Below are 14268 nucleotides of genomic sequence, written 5' to 3'. Positions count from 1 at the left end.
ATTTGCTTATAGTCTAAAAGGAGAGATGTACATAGCTAACACTATGAGACCCATGGCAGTGTGAATTAGGTACATCCTTGTTCAACAAATTATTAAAGCACCTGAACATTTTCATCTTTACCTTGGCCTCTCATCAGGTTAAGGAATCTGTCTGAATGAATGTTGAGCTGTCAGTTTACTATACCAAATAGACCCCATCTGTTCCTTCACAGGATGTGACTAGTATTTATCCTTGGAGATGAAGAAATTCTGCTCCTATAGTGGTGCTTTTGGCCTTAGCACCTGTCCAATACACCTGTCAAACCATGTTATGAACAAGAAAGTATCGTCAAAAATTGAGGTGCCTTGCTGTCTGACTCTGCCAGCTGTAACAAGTGTTCTTTGCATCAAGATGCAGACTCCAAAAAAGGCACAATCATTTTAAAGACTGTTACATTAGGAATGTAGACACAGTAGTGCAGTAGTTGGGAAAAAGTAGGAACAAAAGTAATTCAACAGTTGAACAGGATTGAAAAAAAATTGTTTTTAATTTTAGGAATGTTGCATATGTTTCTCTATTTCATTTTGGTCAGGAATCACCCTTGAGAAGTCATCAGTGTAAAGAACCAATATTTGAGAGGAAGAAACCTTATTTTCTCTACCCAGATATCACATCCTGATACTTCTTAGTTTCCAGATTTACCCTATATAAAAGGTCTGATTTGGGCCAAGAAAACAATAGTGTATAAAGGGCAACAGGGATGAATATCAAACTGATGATGAAGAGCTCCTCTTAAAACATTTCATATACTGAAGTTTTTTGTGATTTCAGTTCAAGTTTCTTAGCAGGAAGTCCTTCATTTGCCTCCAGTGAATTTAAATATCCAAATGTAAACTCTTTTTCTCTGTCATTTTTCATTAGATTACTGTCCAGATATATATTATCCATTGTTTTTAATTCATTAGAGCAACTTGAAGTGCTTGGTGCCTCAGGATTTTATTTTTTGATTTCTGCAATTTACTTGAGAAAATATACTGCCTTGGGATTCTTCAGTTTACTTGTAGTTTCCTTTTTTAAGTGCACATTTTACTGATGTATGTGCACATGTATCACACTGCATATGAACAGGTTATGTACCCAAAAAAATGTATATAAAACCAACTATTCCCAAGCATAAATATTCATTTAAGTAAGTTCCTCTAAAACACAAGCCTTTGAAAAAGTTAAACATTTCATTATGCCCTTCAATAAATTCTTAGTTCTGTCAAATGTTAATATCAAGGTTGAATCGAGCACAGTCAAGAACCTTACGATTATAAAAATCTTCAGCAACCACCTGGTGCTGAAATTGAGAACATTATTTCCATTATATTATAATTTCATCAGTGACAGTCTTTTAGGTATTTAACACCAATACAGCTTTTCACAGGTTGAAGTGAACATCTTGAAATTTTTACAGAAAACAATATGAAGATCATTTGTCTTGGAAAGAAGTGAGATAATATTTTATATCTAATATGATTAAGTAAATAAAAAGCTGTGATTTCTATGAGTTGTAACATCTTCTTGGGCTTCAGGATTAGTCCAGTGTAGAGCAGATGGCTGTACTCCGACCTGATAAGAATGCTTAGATAATTGCAATGGTAAAATAAATTTCTGAGAGGGTCATTAATAAGTACCTAGCTGATGCAAAGGTAAGATGGCATTCTTGGATCATTGTGCCATCTGAGATCCTCAAGTTATTAAAGAATCCAAGAACAATTCAAACTGCAGGGCATTGGAATAAGAAATTGGAAAAATGTCCTGCTACCAGTCAGAAAAAACATCTTGCCAGAACCTCTTTCCTTCACCACACTGCTGAAGATCTAATTTGTATTCCAGCCCTCTTTAACCCATTCATATCCTAGTATCTAAGGAACAGTGTGATATGAGAGACATTGCATTTAGTTTTCATGAAGGTAGGACAAAGAGCTTTATGTCATCCCTCCACTGTTTTCCTGAAGTCACACCCTCCTCTAGCAATTTCAGAGAAAAAATATACTTGCTTGTAAACAGCTAGACAACCACCCCAATAAAAAATAACACCAGGCTCTTCACAAAATGGCTAAAGTTAAAGTAGCTGAAATTTCTTCAGTAGAAACTGAAATGAACAACATAATCCAAATGTTGTTTCTTTCAAGGAAAACTTTAATGAGAAAAATTTTAATAGAGTTTAAAGAGGGGAGTCTCAGTGTAGTGTCAGGGAGGGAGGTTTGCTTTGGGGGTGTTTGTTTTTTGCAGCTTTCCCATTTCTGACACATTTTAAAAGATGGGAATGCTGTATACAGGGACTGGAATCCCTTTGGAGGATGGTGTATATGTTAACATAAAGAGTATCTCAGACCATACCAGGCTCAAAGACACTCCTAACACTACCAATCCTTAGGCTTCTTTGGTTGATTCTTGTCATTTGATACAAATTAGAGCAGCAGAAACAAGTTATCAGCATGGAGGGATGGTTTGTCAAAACTATTTCAAGTTTCTTCATACTTCACAGAGTATCTTTTATTTAGTTTTAAAAAATGGCAGTAATATAAGAAACGCACATATGGTGTGGCAAATAGGTCCTAGTTTTGCTTAGTGGCAGTAGAAAGAGATTTGATTTGAGGTATCTTGTATCTGTTGATAATAAAATGATACCTTAGATGGCATATCATGCCACTCTTTTGCTTTGCACTGGTATGGTAAACTAGGTCATCTATTTATTCTCACAGTAGGGTTTCCCTCTCCAATCCCTTCTGAAAGCAAAGTGGTGAAAGAACCAAAATATTTCCCAAATTGACAGGACCAACTCATAAATGGCAGTGGCCTTCAGCTGGTGTTGGTGTGCAACAGTGTCATCAAAACGAATGGTGACTGTTCCCCTTTTTGTCTATAACTAATGCCTCTCAGCTACATCTGCAGACTATGGTGATCAGAGACATTTAAGCAAGAAGTCCTCAGCACTTTGGCAACTCCAAACAGCAGAAAAACTAGCAGCATATTTTCCTCTCTAGAGATTAAACATGATGCTCTCTAGAAAGAATATGACAACTTTGACAAAGTATAAATCACAACAGAATAAAATATGAACCCAGATGAGCTACTGGGGTTAGTTTATGGCTTAAGCCATTTAGAAAGCATTGTTGTCTCAGACTTCAACTGTTGGATATAAAATGTTACTGCTGACTGAAATTCTTATTTTAACTTTAATACCTGTGGCACTTCATATAGCTCAAAATTTCTACACAGTTCTGCTGCATGCACCAATTGATGCACATTTTGTCTCTTTCTCATGCATGCCACTATTTAACATACTTACTTTCTAAATCTAAGTGAAAATGTGACCTTTTCTTGATTATTCCTGGTGATATGTCTTGATTTCTTTTGTCTTTCTGTTTTGTCCCTCGTAATGCTGTTTTTAATTATGTGTGTACATCATACACAACCTAGAAACTTTTCTTGTTATTCTGCACAGATATTTCTTCCTGAGATATCTCCACTGCCATTCCCATTTTCACCTTTTTAATTCTATTGAATCACCTCACTGCTACCTTTCATGTTTTGTCTTTACCATGTCTATTTATAAAGCTAATAAAATACCAAGGAATCACTCTGACCTTTCCAGGTAATCAATATTAAGGATAGTCAGCTATCAGCAAATATTTTTTAGACAATAATTATATGGAAGAGTGGCAGTTTCTCATTCGTCACATTAAGCAGATGTCTAGGGGAGGAAATAGGAATAACTTAAGTACCCAAGATTTTGCTTCAGAAACATCATTTTTGACACATACCCATTAACTGGGCTTGGTTGTGGATAGTGTCTGCTTTAAAGCAGAGTGTTGGCACTATTAGCAGAAAGTGGTACATTCTGTCAACTCTTTCTCAGTATAATTGCTCCACGGATGACAAATGACTGTTCAAACTACCAGCACAATGGTTTATTGTCTTTTTGTAATGGAGGCACTTCACCGAAATTAGAAGTGAAAAAATGCTATTGGATTTCCAGCTTATTAACAAAAGAACAGGAAGAATTTGGGGTGAGAGGAAATGTCTGCTCTTCAGTCTGGAGACTGAAGTATTTAGGAAGCATACTGGTGTAAGCAGAATTGTACTGAAGTGATAAAAATTTCAGGGCAGGAAGCATGGGATTTAAAACAGAAGGATCATGTTATCCCACAGGGCACCTTCTAAGGTTAAAAGAAACCATTGGTTCTTCCTATAGGCTTCTTTTATTTGTCTATAAATAAAGATGATAGAGGGAGAATAATATTCAGCCAGCTGGTGTCCTCAGATGCTCCCTAGAGTGGAACAGAAAGATAAGCAATTACTGACGAATAGATGGCAGACTACAATTACTACTCAAAGAATGTAATACTTCTCCACAAATGTAAATGCTCCATATTTGGGGGGCTGGGGGGTGGGGTGAAAGGGGGAGGACTTTAAAACATGTGAAGTGAAAAAATAGAAGGCCATTAAGAAAATTGGTATTATCAGATTTCAGAAGTGTCTGGTCTCTTTGAATCTTAAGTAATTTCAACAAGTCTTTGTTTCTACTTCTCTTTATCTTTTTATAAAGTCTCTCATTTTTACTAGGATTTCCTGACTCCAAAACTGATTCTGCATAACTGAATATATTTTACAGCTTAACGTTTTATAAACTTAACTCTTAATTGAAAATTAGACTTTTTTTTTCTTGAGGAAAAAGATGAGACTTGGGCTCAGTTACTTCAGAAATCCCAGGCTCTGACCATAATTGATAACAACAGAAACATTTCTGTTGTAAATACAAGTTGTGTCTGTAAGATACCTCTTATACACAGAGCTCCTTTGCCAGGCATGTGAATCCCTGAGCTAATACAGAAGATACTGCAAGAACAAGACCTTGATTGTTGTTTGTCAAGAACTTTAAAAGAACATAAATATGAGACATGCAAAAGCCAGTGAACCTTTTCCGCTTTCAGCCATTGAGAGAAGAACTGTGAAATTATTATGTGAAACACTCAGTATCTGAAACCCTCAATTTACTTTACCTATTTTGTAAGGTAATTATGATATGAAAACAAAAGTGATTAGTTAAATAGATTCTTCTGTACAAAACAAGCAGGTTTTGTACTGGTCATGGACTGAATTGGCAAGTGTCATCTCACCAAACTTTAAATATCTTTAAAGAATACCTGTACATCTGAGCTTATCACACAGCAGAGCTCCATTTATATTTAGTGCAGAGAAACAGGTACTTGTAGGCATGAGTCACCTGATCTATTTTAGAATTTATCTCCATAGGTGTGTAACAGGAGCCTGGTGTAGCAAGTCTAAATACAGATGCCTACAACATGGACATCTAGAATTAGTCTAAATGGACTTTGTCAGAGATTCTACTGAAAGGAAATAAAATGCCATGTAATGTCTTATGTCTTATATACAGATTTTAAATCAAATTTAAGATGAGAATTGAGTAAGCATCCTCACTTTTTTTAATGACACGCACAGATCATTAAAAAGAGCCAATCACAAATATGTTCTTCCCTTAATGTATATATGTCAATGTGATTGCAAAACAAAGAGATTTGCTTTTGATTAGACAGTTGCGATAAATAGATGCTGAAATACATGCAGGGACTGAATGGAAAAATCATATTTCTGCAGCAGCACCCAAACTATAAACTATAAATTACAGATGGATTTGTACAGTCCATCTCAATGGACAAAGTGAACCTGAGTTGTTGTGAATTCAGGGTATTTAACACATACACAAAGAATATCTATGCAGAATATGTACAATAAATCCAATATATCTGTCATTTATTACCTCTTATGCATTTGCTCTGCAAATGTTCTCTAGTCTGACAAGTGGCCTTTCCTGCACATGCAGGTCATCCATACCACATGTATGCATTTGATCTGTTAGATTCCCTACATTCAGATTCATGCTGCATGCCCACAGACTCATCAGAGCAGATTCAAAAATCCAAATAAGCTGTTAAAATCATGCTTTTCCACTCAGGCTAAGTTTCTGTGCTGTTAAGGAGGTACACAATAACTATAAATAAATTAAACTGAACAATTTCTTTTAAAAGTACTGAAAACGACAAGGTAATTCACATTTTAATCGAATACAGATACTTGCATTAATAAAAGACACAAGAAAACCTATTCAAAAGTGATGTTCACTGCTCTTACAGTACAATTGTTTCTGAGGTAGGCAGGTTTTTTCTCATGTCTCCAATTCAACAGAATTTGCCATCACCTAAGAAGGCAAAAATGCAAGGAAGTATACATTAATGTGAAAGTATCATGAAGAGTGGATGGAGAGAGATTTTCTGTTAAGTATTTTTTCAGTTCATTTTTTGTTGATGCCAACATTTCTTTAAATTGTTTTGTTCAGAGACTATATGTTATTCCATAATTGCACTCAGAGGAACATCTGAACCACAGACTGAGGGATAATTTTGGATTTTGAAAGAAGTAAGAAACTTGTGCCTTTTTTTTTTTTTTTAACTAAACCCAAAGGCATCTCTATGTAAAGTCAAGAAAATAACCTGCAATCATTGTTATCTTATGCTGCTGTCCATTGCCTTAAATTTCAGTTCTCACTAGAGAAATACTATCACTGAAGAAAAGACTACTGTAGTAGTTTCTTGTTTCATGTTATTGATTTTTTTCTACTTTACAAGTTTTATCCCTTTGTCCATCCTACATGTATGAGTACCATTCATATGAAATCAGTAGTAAGAGCAAAGTTCAGCAAGACTCTGGCACTTCTTTTATGGAGAAAGAATTTCACTTGAAAATAATTTCTTCTCAGCTTCTCCAGTTTCACCTGGATAAAGTACTCTGTGGTAGCCTTTTAGCAGAGCAAGCAAATTTTCATCCACCTCTGCTGGACACGCCCCCTATCTTTTGTGTGAACCTAGTCAGAAATCATAAACCTTAATCTGTTTTCTATCTGCAACATTAACTTCTTGTGGGAAGAGTAGAAGAAGCTGTTGTAGCATTTCGTTTCATGGTGGGCTTGGTTTGTCCAATGTCACACTTTGATCCAGAGACATGTCCCTATTGCAATATTTGTATTTTATGTATTAGCTATGTCACAGGTTTCCCTCCCAGGGAGACCTGAGAAGGCTCCACCCCACAACAACCTCAACTTGGTTTTAGAGCCAAAGCATCACACCAGACTGCCAAAATGCCCCAATGTGAGCTCCTGTTGAGTGGTCTCACAATCCTCCCAGCTGCATGACTCAGAATATGTTGTCTCCTGTAATGTGACTTGAGCAAGATGAGAGGTCCTCTCTGATAGCCAGACTCCCAGGCAATCAAGCCGACAACAAGTCTGTTCCTGGATAAACACGGGTTTTCCACAATGCACAGAAATACACACATTTGTTCTCAAAGCAGAGGCTGTACAGATGTCTCTGTGGTGAGGTAAAACCTCTGCTTCTCAGCAAGGTGGACAGTTGTACTGCTCTGGTAACATGGATGATGGGACCCATGGCAGCATCTCTGCACTGTGCTGAGTGCACCCATCAGTTCCTCAGAGCCAGCTTGGGCATCCTTAACACAACACTACAATATAATATGTGAACGATAGAGTCTAATCTGGGTTCCATATAGATCCCTTTTCCACTGCTCTGCTGTATCACTTACTGCAAAACAGAACTGCTATAAACACTCACTCTCCTGAGCAGCCCTATCAAGAAGATAGAAATGTTGGCATCAACAAAAATTTCAAAGAATTTAAGAGTCAGAAAAAGCACATAAGCAATGTAAAAATATGGCTAGTGGAGCGACTTCTGGTCAATGTGTTTTACAATGGTATTTCAATTATTCCGTGCTTAACAAAAAGTTAACTTTGATAAGTTCTTTCTTCTTCATTTCAATCCTTTTACACGGCCTAAAATGAGCAAAGTGGATTGGGTGGCAATTTCTTCTTTTAGGGAGAGAAGCTTGTATGGGGAAAACAGTGCAGAAAACTACAACAAATAACTTACCATCTCTCCTGGTATAATAGGAAAAATGATATGTTGAAATCTCAGTTATCAGAGAGAAAGAGAGCATCAGGGGGAGGACAGTTGCTAAAAAGGGCTGGAAATATCTGTACATCAAATGAAATGCACTGGATTTAAGGCCTGGGAAGCCATATTCCACCAGTCTTGTGAGACATCTTGTTATTTTCAATTTAGCAAGCAGGCATGACCTTTTCAAGACTTTTAAGTTATACCTCTAGTCCTTGACAGTATCCCTTGCTAGGCAGTGGCAAAAGGAAAGCTTCTTTTATGTATCTGGTTTGGAAAAGTATAGCATAACACAGCCAACTAGTGTCCAGATAGCTTAAGTGCTATAAATAGCAACTGTGCGTTGCTGAGTGGAAGGACAAAGGACCATTTTCATCTCCTAAATCACTCACATGTATGACCATGGAGCATGTGCTGAGCAAAGGTGAGATGTTAGCAAACACTGAGAAAGCTCGGAGTCAAAAGCAAAGCAGGACATAACAGTTTTTAGTTCCAGCCTCTGTACTGTTCAAACACACAGTAGACATGAGCGGTCTTCAAAAGTCAGACTGTATGGCTCTCCAAAGGCTGACACCTGCAAGTGTACAACAGCTTGGATTAAATCAGAGTTGCGAACCTGAACTGTACTTGCAGCTCAAGTGCAGCAGGGACGTGTCCCAAAGAAGTATTTTACAATTGCAGAGAAAAAGGTACAGTTTGGTGTAATGGATGAAACTATCGAGGTCATCAAACTTCATAGACAACTCCAAAAAGAACAGTACCTGCATTTATGTTCACAGAGGAGTCTGATATTCATACATGGGAAGCCAAACCCTGTATACTGAAGCAGAATGAATGGGAACTGTCAGCACCCATACACACAAGTTTTCGCCAACCTCCCTACTCTTAACGTGAGAAACTACTCTACCCTGCAGTAAATTTAATTCTGCTACAGAAATTGCTATCTGGTAACCCAACATTTTTTTTTATCCCTTTGTTCAGGGCCATTATGCTTTTTCTCCAGGATGGGAGAGCTCAGTGGATGAATGGGCAATAAATACTAGATGTTCCAGACTGTTGGGAGATGCTGGGGAAATCATTATGGCTTACTACACTGATCTGAAAATAAATAAGATTACATGAGGTACCACATGATTTTAGATGTTCCCCTCAGTCTTGGTGGCATTCCTCCTTTAGACAGCAAAGGCCTGGCAGGAAGGTAGCCAAGGGTGTTGATGGTTTGGAGCCAAATTTCCCTTGGCAAGTGCTGGTGTCTTTACAGAATTGAAAGTAACAGAAAAATGGGGGGAAAGACATGGGGGAGACTGTGACAATGCCAAAGATGCTGTATTGTACTTTGTGTTTTTATTAGAAAATTATTTGGTAAACTGACAGTGTTACCATATATTACTCTAATCTGTACTTTGCTCTGCACAAATGCTTCCTCCTCTACCTCTCATCTCTTTCTCCATTATCCTCAGCCAGACTGTCTGGTGCAGTGCTGCTGCCATGTACTATATTACAGCTATGATTTGCCTGCTCCAGGGGACTCCACACTGGCACACAGGTTTTTGCCTGATCAGCTGGGGACACTAAATCTTCCTTTCTACTGGCACAGTTAGGAAAAGGAAAAATGTATTTCTGGCTATGTTTCCTGAACGCTCAGGGTTTTGCAATATTGCCGCCCTCAAGATACAAGAAGTCAGTCAATCATATGCTGAATATTGAATTTTCTTTAAAATACTTTTATGTTTATAGCTAAGATTCTCAAGGAAGTGAAAATAGCATCTGCCTGCCCTTTTCTCTGTAAGCCTCTCAGTATCCTTCCCCATAGCTGCTGAAGTGGCTAGCCAATTTCAACAAATCTGCCAGAGGAGTATAGTCTCAAATTAAATATTGTCATGAGGATAGGCAATTGAATAGAGGAGAGTAGCACAAATTAGTGCTTCATCTAACATAAATTTTTCCATCCAAATTCAATAATTATCTATATTCTTCATTTGCCCTAGTGGCAACTCAGCATATACACACTGACCAGCTGAGCAGCACAAGTGCCACCTGGAAGCGCCCATGGCCTGGGGGTATTGCTCACCTGGCGACTGGAGAACAGAGGAGGCTGCAGGGGAGGTAAGGGGTGTGTTAGGGGACCTCTGTGAATTGCAAGAGGGCAGACATATTCCCATTCAAAGGCAGTATGTAACCTCTGTCTTTTATTTCAACCTCTCTGGCCCAAAGAGCACATTCATTTTGTTTATTCAACATTTATCTCACTCTAATCCATTTTTATTTCTTCTTTGCACACCAGTACTTGATGTCTGCCTGGAAATCAGAATATGCAAGTGGTTTCTGAACTTGATAAAACAAAATATCTCATTGTTGTCTTCACTAAGTTCAATTTTATTTAAATTTCAGCTGCTTTTTTCATTATTTAAATTAATTTTAAGATCATAACACTTTTTATCCTCTCTAAATGAGGATGGAAAATAGGATTTTCTGGAAAATACCTTGATAATAAATTTTTATCTTTAGTAAGAGAAAGGGTTGGGGTTTTTAATTTCTTGAGAAACAAACCTTAACTCTTTCAGTGTCATTTTGGCAACATGGAAAACCTTGGGAAATGCTATAATTAAGAGCATGTGAAGTAACAACTGTTCTTAATTATGAGTATGTTACTGGAAGGAAAGAAAGCATCATTTTATCTGTAAATTCTTCCTGCTCTTCTGCAGAGATTTTATAACAGGGACCATGTTTCTGAGGGTGGCATACTGTGTTTGAGACAGTAGTCTAAATGAACTAGGAAAAGGAATTAACATCATCCGATCACAAGAGCATCAAGTCCTGTTCCACTCTATCATATATTACTAACATTTTCTATACAAGGACAAGAGATATTGGTAAATACCATCTGGCAAGTAGAAATAATTTTAACTAAGCTTTATCTAAATGAAGACAGTTTTATACCTTGTTTAAAGCTAAATCATCTAAAGAGCAGTCCTGAAACTGTCACAGAGATATTAACAAATTTTAATTCACATTAGATTTCTTTCTGCTGGTGAAGGTTAGATTTTGTCTCCTTTCTAGGAATTCACTGTCAAAAAAGCTTGGCATAGAGGAGGATAAACTGTTAGTTGCTTGGATTACAGCAGAATTTCAGTATCTCATTAAATGCATTAAGGGGCAGGGTAGAAGATTACTTTGGCAGCACTTTTGGAAACTCCATCTCATCAGTAATGCTGAAGCCCTGGCACTGTCTGTCATGTTATAGAAATAACAGTGGTTGGGTGCTTGCTTTATTTTGAAGCTCTGTTGGCATTTGTGTGCAAGGAGATGTGGAATATAAGGCTATCCGATTTGTAAAGATAGCTATCTGGTGAATAGCTGTTCAATGTAAGAGGCAAACACAGAAAATGGGAAAATTAAACACACAGACATGCAAACTGCAGTGATCAGTAGACAACAGAGACAAGACAGCACATCTCAAGTCACCAGCTGCTGGCCCTGGGAAGCATCACCAAGGGCAGCTGTGGGAAAATTCAGCACAAATTTGTAGCTGGTAAGGAGGGGGGAAGAAAGATTACCATGAGAGCAAACTCATGAGGTTCTTGGGACTGTGCAAAATTTCTCATGGGATGTTTTATGGCGATATGGGAATCTTTGAAACGTATTAGGGGATGTTTAGAGGAAGGGACAAAGGCAGGAAGACAGAGGGATCAAGGTATATCAAGGAAGAGTAAATGTGGGAGGATGAACTGAAGGGAAAGCAAACATGGTCAATCACACATAAGCAAGATGCTGAGCAGTACTCTTCTCTGTCCAAGCCCTGTAGCTGATCACTGTCATCTCTACTGTCTTCCTATTAAATCTTCTTCCAATTTTCTGTGTGGCTTTCCCCTCTCTTCTCTGTGTACATATACATTTGTGTACATGTTTCCTAGGAAACTTTCAAGTTGGAATAAACAGAGCAGGAGGACACCATCCCTTATAAAGACCTAAGGTCTGAGTTGGTGTTGGGTGAGAGGCTTGTGATATGAGCAGAGAAATCATATGGACTTGAGTATGTGAATCTGTGTGTGCCTATAAATCCAGAGAGTGACGGTGTGTACGTACCACTAGCGAGCTTCAATCACAGTCAGATGGAGTAAGTGGCCACCCATGTTGGTCATGTCCATGCAGGTCTGGGTGCTGGTGAATACACTGTGCTGTCTCTGCTGGTCTGTGAAGTCCTGTCTGTGTGTCTATGTGTCTGTGTATCTGTGTGTCTGTGTGTGCATACTGGGAACACATGTTCAGCCCCGCTGCTGGACCTGGCATACAAGGAGCCACTGCATCCGTGGGACTGAGACAAGAGAAACACCAAGGTCTGAGGGGACACCAGAGTCAACCACCTTTTAAATTAGGTATCCTTTCTCTTTTAAAATCACACCAGAGTCAACCACCTTTTAAATTGGGTATCTTTTCTCTTTTAAAATCACCTTGAAGTTATCAGTGTTCTCATTAACATTTGGAGAATGTCAAGATTAGAAACGTAAGAATAGCCTTATTGTAATTAATTTGTTAGCATATTGCTATTACGAAGACTTTTAGGAAGGAAAGGTAGAAAAAGTATTTTATGAGTGAGTTTAAAAGTCTGATGTCATAAGCTTCAAGTCCACACTACTCTTTGGTATATTTCATTTAAAAGACATTCGTGTTACACAAAAATTTCTTCTCAATCACAAAAGATTATTACAGAGATGTTTCCTTTTGAAATAAAGTTTAGATCTCTGACAAACTGGTACCTGATGTTTTAATTAGGAGAAATGTATCTTGTTCTTTGTAAAAATACCTCTTGAATTTCTTTTTTTTTGGCCATACACTTAGGAGTTGCAATCTTCCTTTTGGGTATATTTACAATTTCCTATTAAAAAATATCACGTTTCAATGCAAAGCACAAATTGATCTATCATTTATTTATAGCTTGAAAAATGTTGCGATACAGAATACAGACTAAAATGCTTAAATGTTTAAAGTTTCTGCTTTACTTTTCAGTCACATTCAGGAGTAATGAATTCAGATTAGTGGTTCAAGAGGTGCTATTTTCCTTGACATTTGAGAACTGTCCATGTTTGACAGAAATCAAATACTATAAACTTGAACATTTCACCTAACTAAAACAAGCAATTAAAAAAAAAAAAAAAAAAAAAGATAACATCTTCTATAACTATTATACTAAAAATTCAAACAATTCTTAAAATTCAGAAGGGGCAAAACAATCATACAGTAAAAATATAGCCTTACAGAGTTATAATTCTCTTTAATCTTTTTTTTCTGAGGTGCTAGAATTTGTCTCTCCCTTTTTCCAATAGTAAATATTATTTCACTAATAAATTGACAAGGATTCTTAATTTATTAACCAGAAACTCATGACACAGACATCAGACATCTTCTCTCAGTATTAGCTGGAAACAAATTAGCACAGTTAAAAGAGCAAGTGTACTTCTTAATTGGAAGGTGGTTTGCTTACTTTGTACCATTTTCCTCGGGAAAAAATATGCTAATTACATCTTAGGTTGACTCTAGAAGTTGATCTTTATTAATCTTTCCCTCATTCTGCTTCATTCTTTTTACTGGTATTTTGACAAGCTAAGAATAGCACCTGTGTTTGAGATGAGATGGTGCACCAGTATTGTTATGAATATTAGCATTTTTCTAAAACTCTATGACCAAGGTGTTGGAGAATGAGTGAGATGGACCACAGTATGATTTGCTTATGACATCAACATCAGGTAGTGACACACCTGAAAGTAGAATTCAATACCACCATCACAGTCCTTCTGCTTGTCCTTTAAAATTTGCCTGCCTTAAGAAGGGGAATACTTCAACAGAGAACAGAAATGATGAAATCTGACACTTTCAAAAGTGCAGAATTTCCATGTATATATTAAATCCCTGAAATACAGAGGAGATTACTGTAGTAATTATCTGGGGTTATTTTATTAGAAATATTAACCAGCTATTGGAAAACACAAAACTAGACCTTGATTCTGAATTTCTCTGAAATTTCAGTATATTCATATTTCACGAACAAGTTGAATTATTCCATGCAAAATAATTATGTCTACTTTATAATTGGTTGCACTCTGGCATCATTCTTTTTTGCTTTTTCGGGAGATAGGAAAGTCACTATTCCCAGAATATGTTATAAATAGGCGTAAGTAAATCAACACTTCAGAAACACTCTTAGCAATAATTCATCTCTTAAGCGGAAACCTTCCTCTAATAATTTAAAGCATT

This window comes from Tyto alba, unplaced genomic scaffold (assembly GCF_018691265.1).
Source record: "Tyto alba isolate M040663 unplaced genomic scaffold, T.alba_DEE_v4.0 Super-Scaffold_14, whole genome shotgun sequence".
Taxonomy (NCBI): domain Eukaryota; kingdom Metazoa; phylum Chordata; class Aves; order Strigiformes; family Tytonidae; genus Tyto; species Tyto alba.
Note: the sequence above shows the minus strand (reverse complement) of the source record.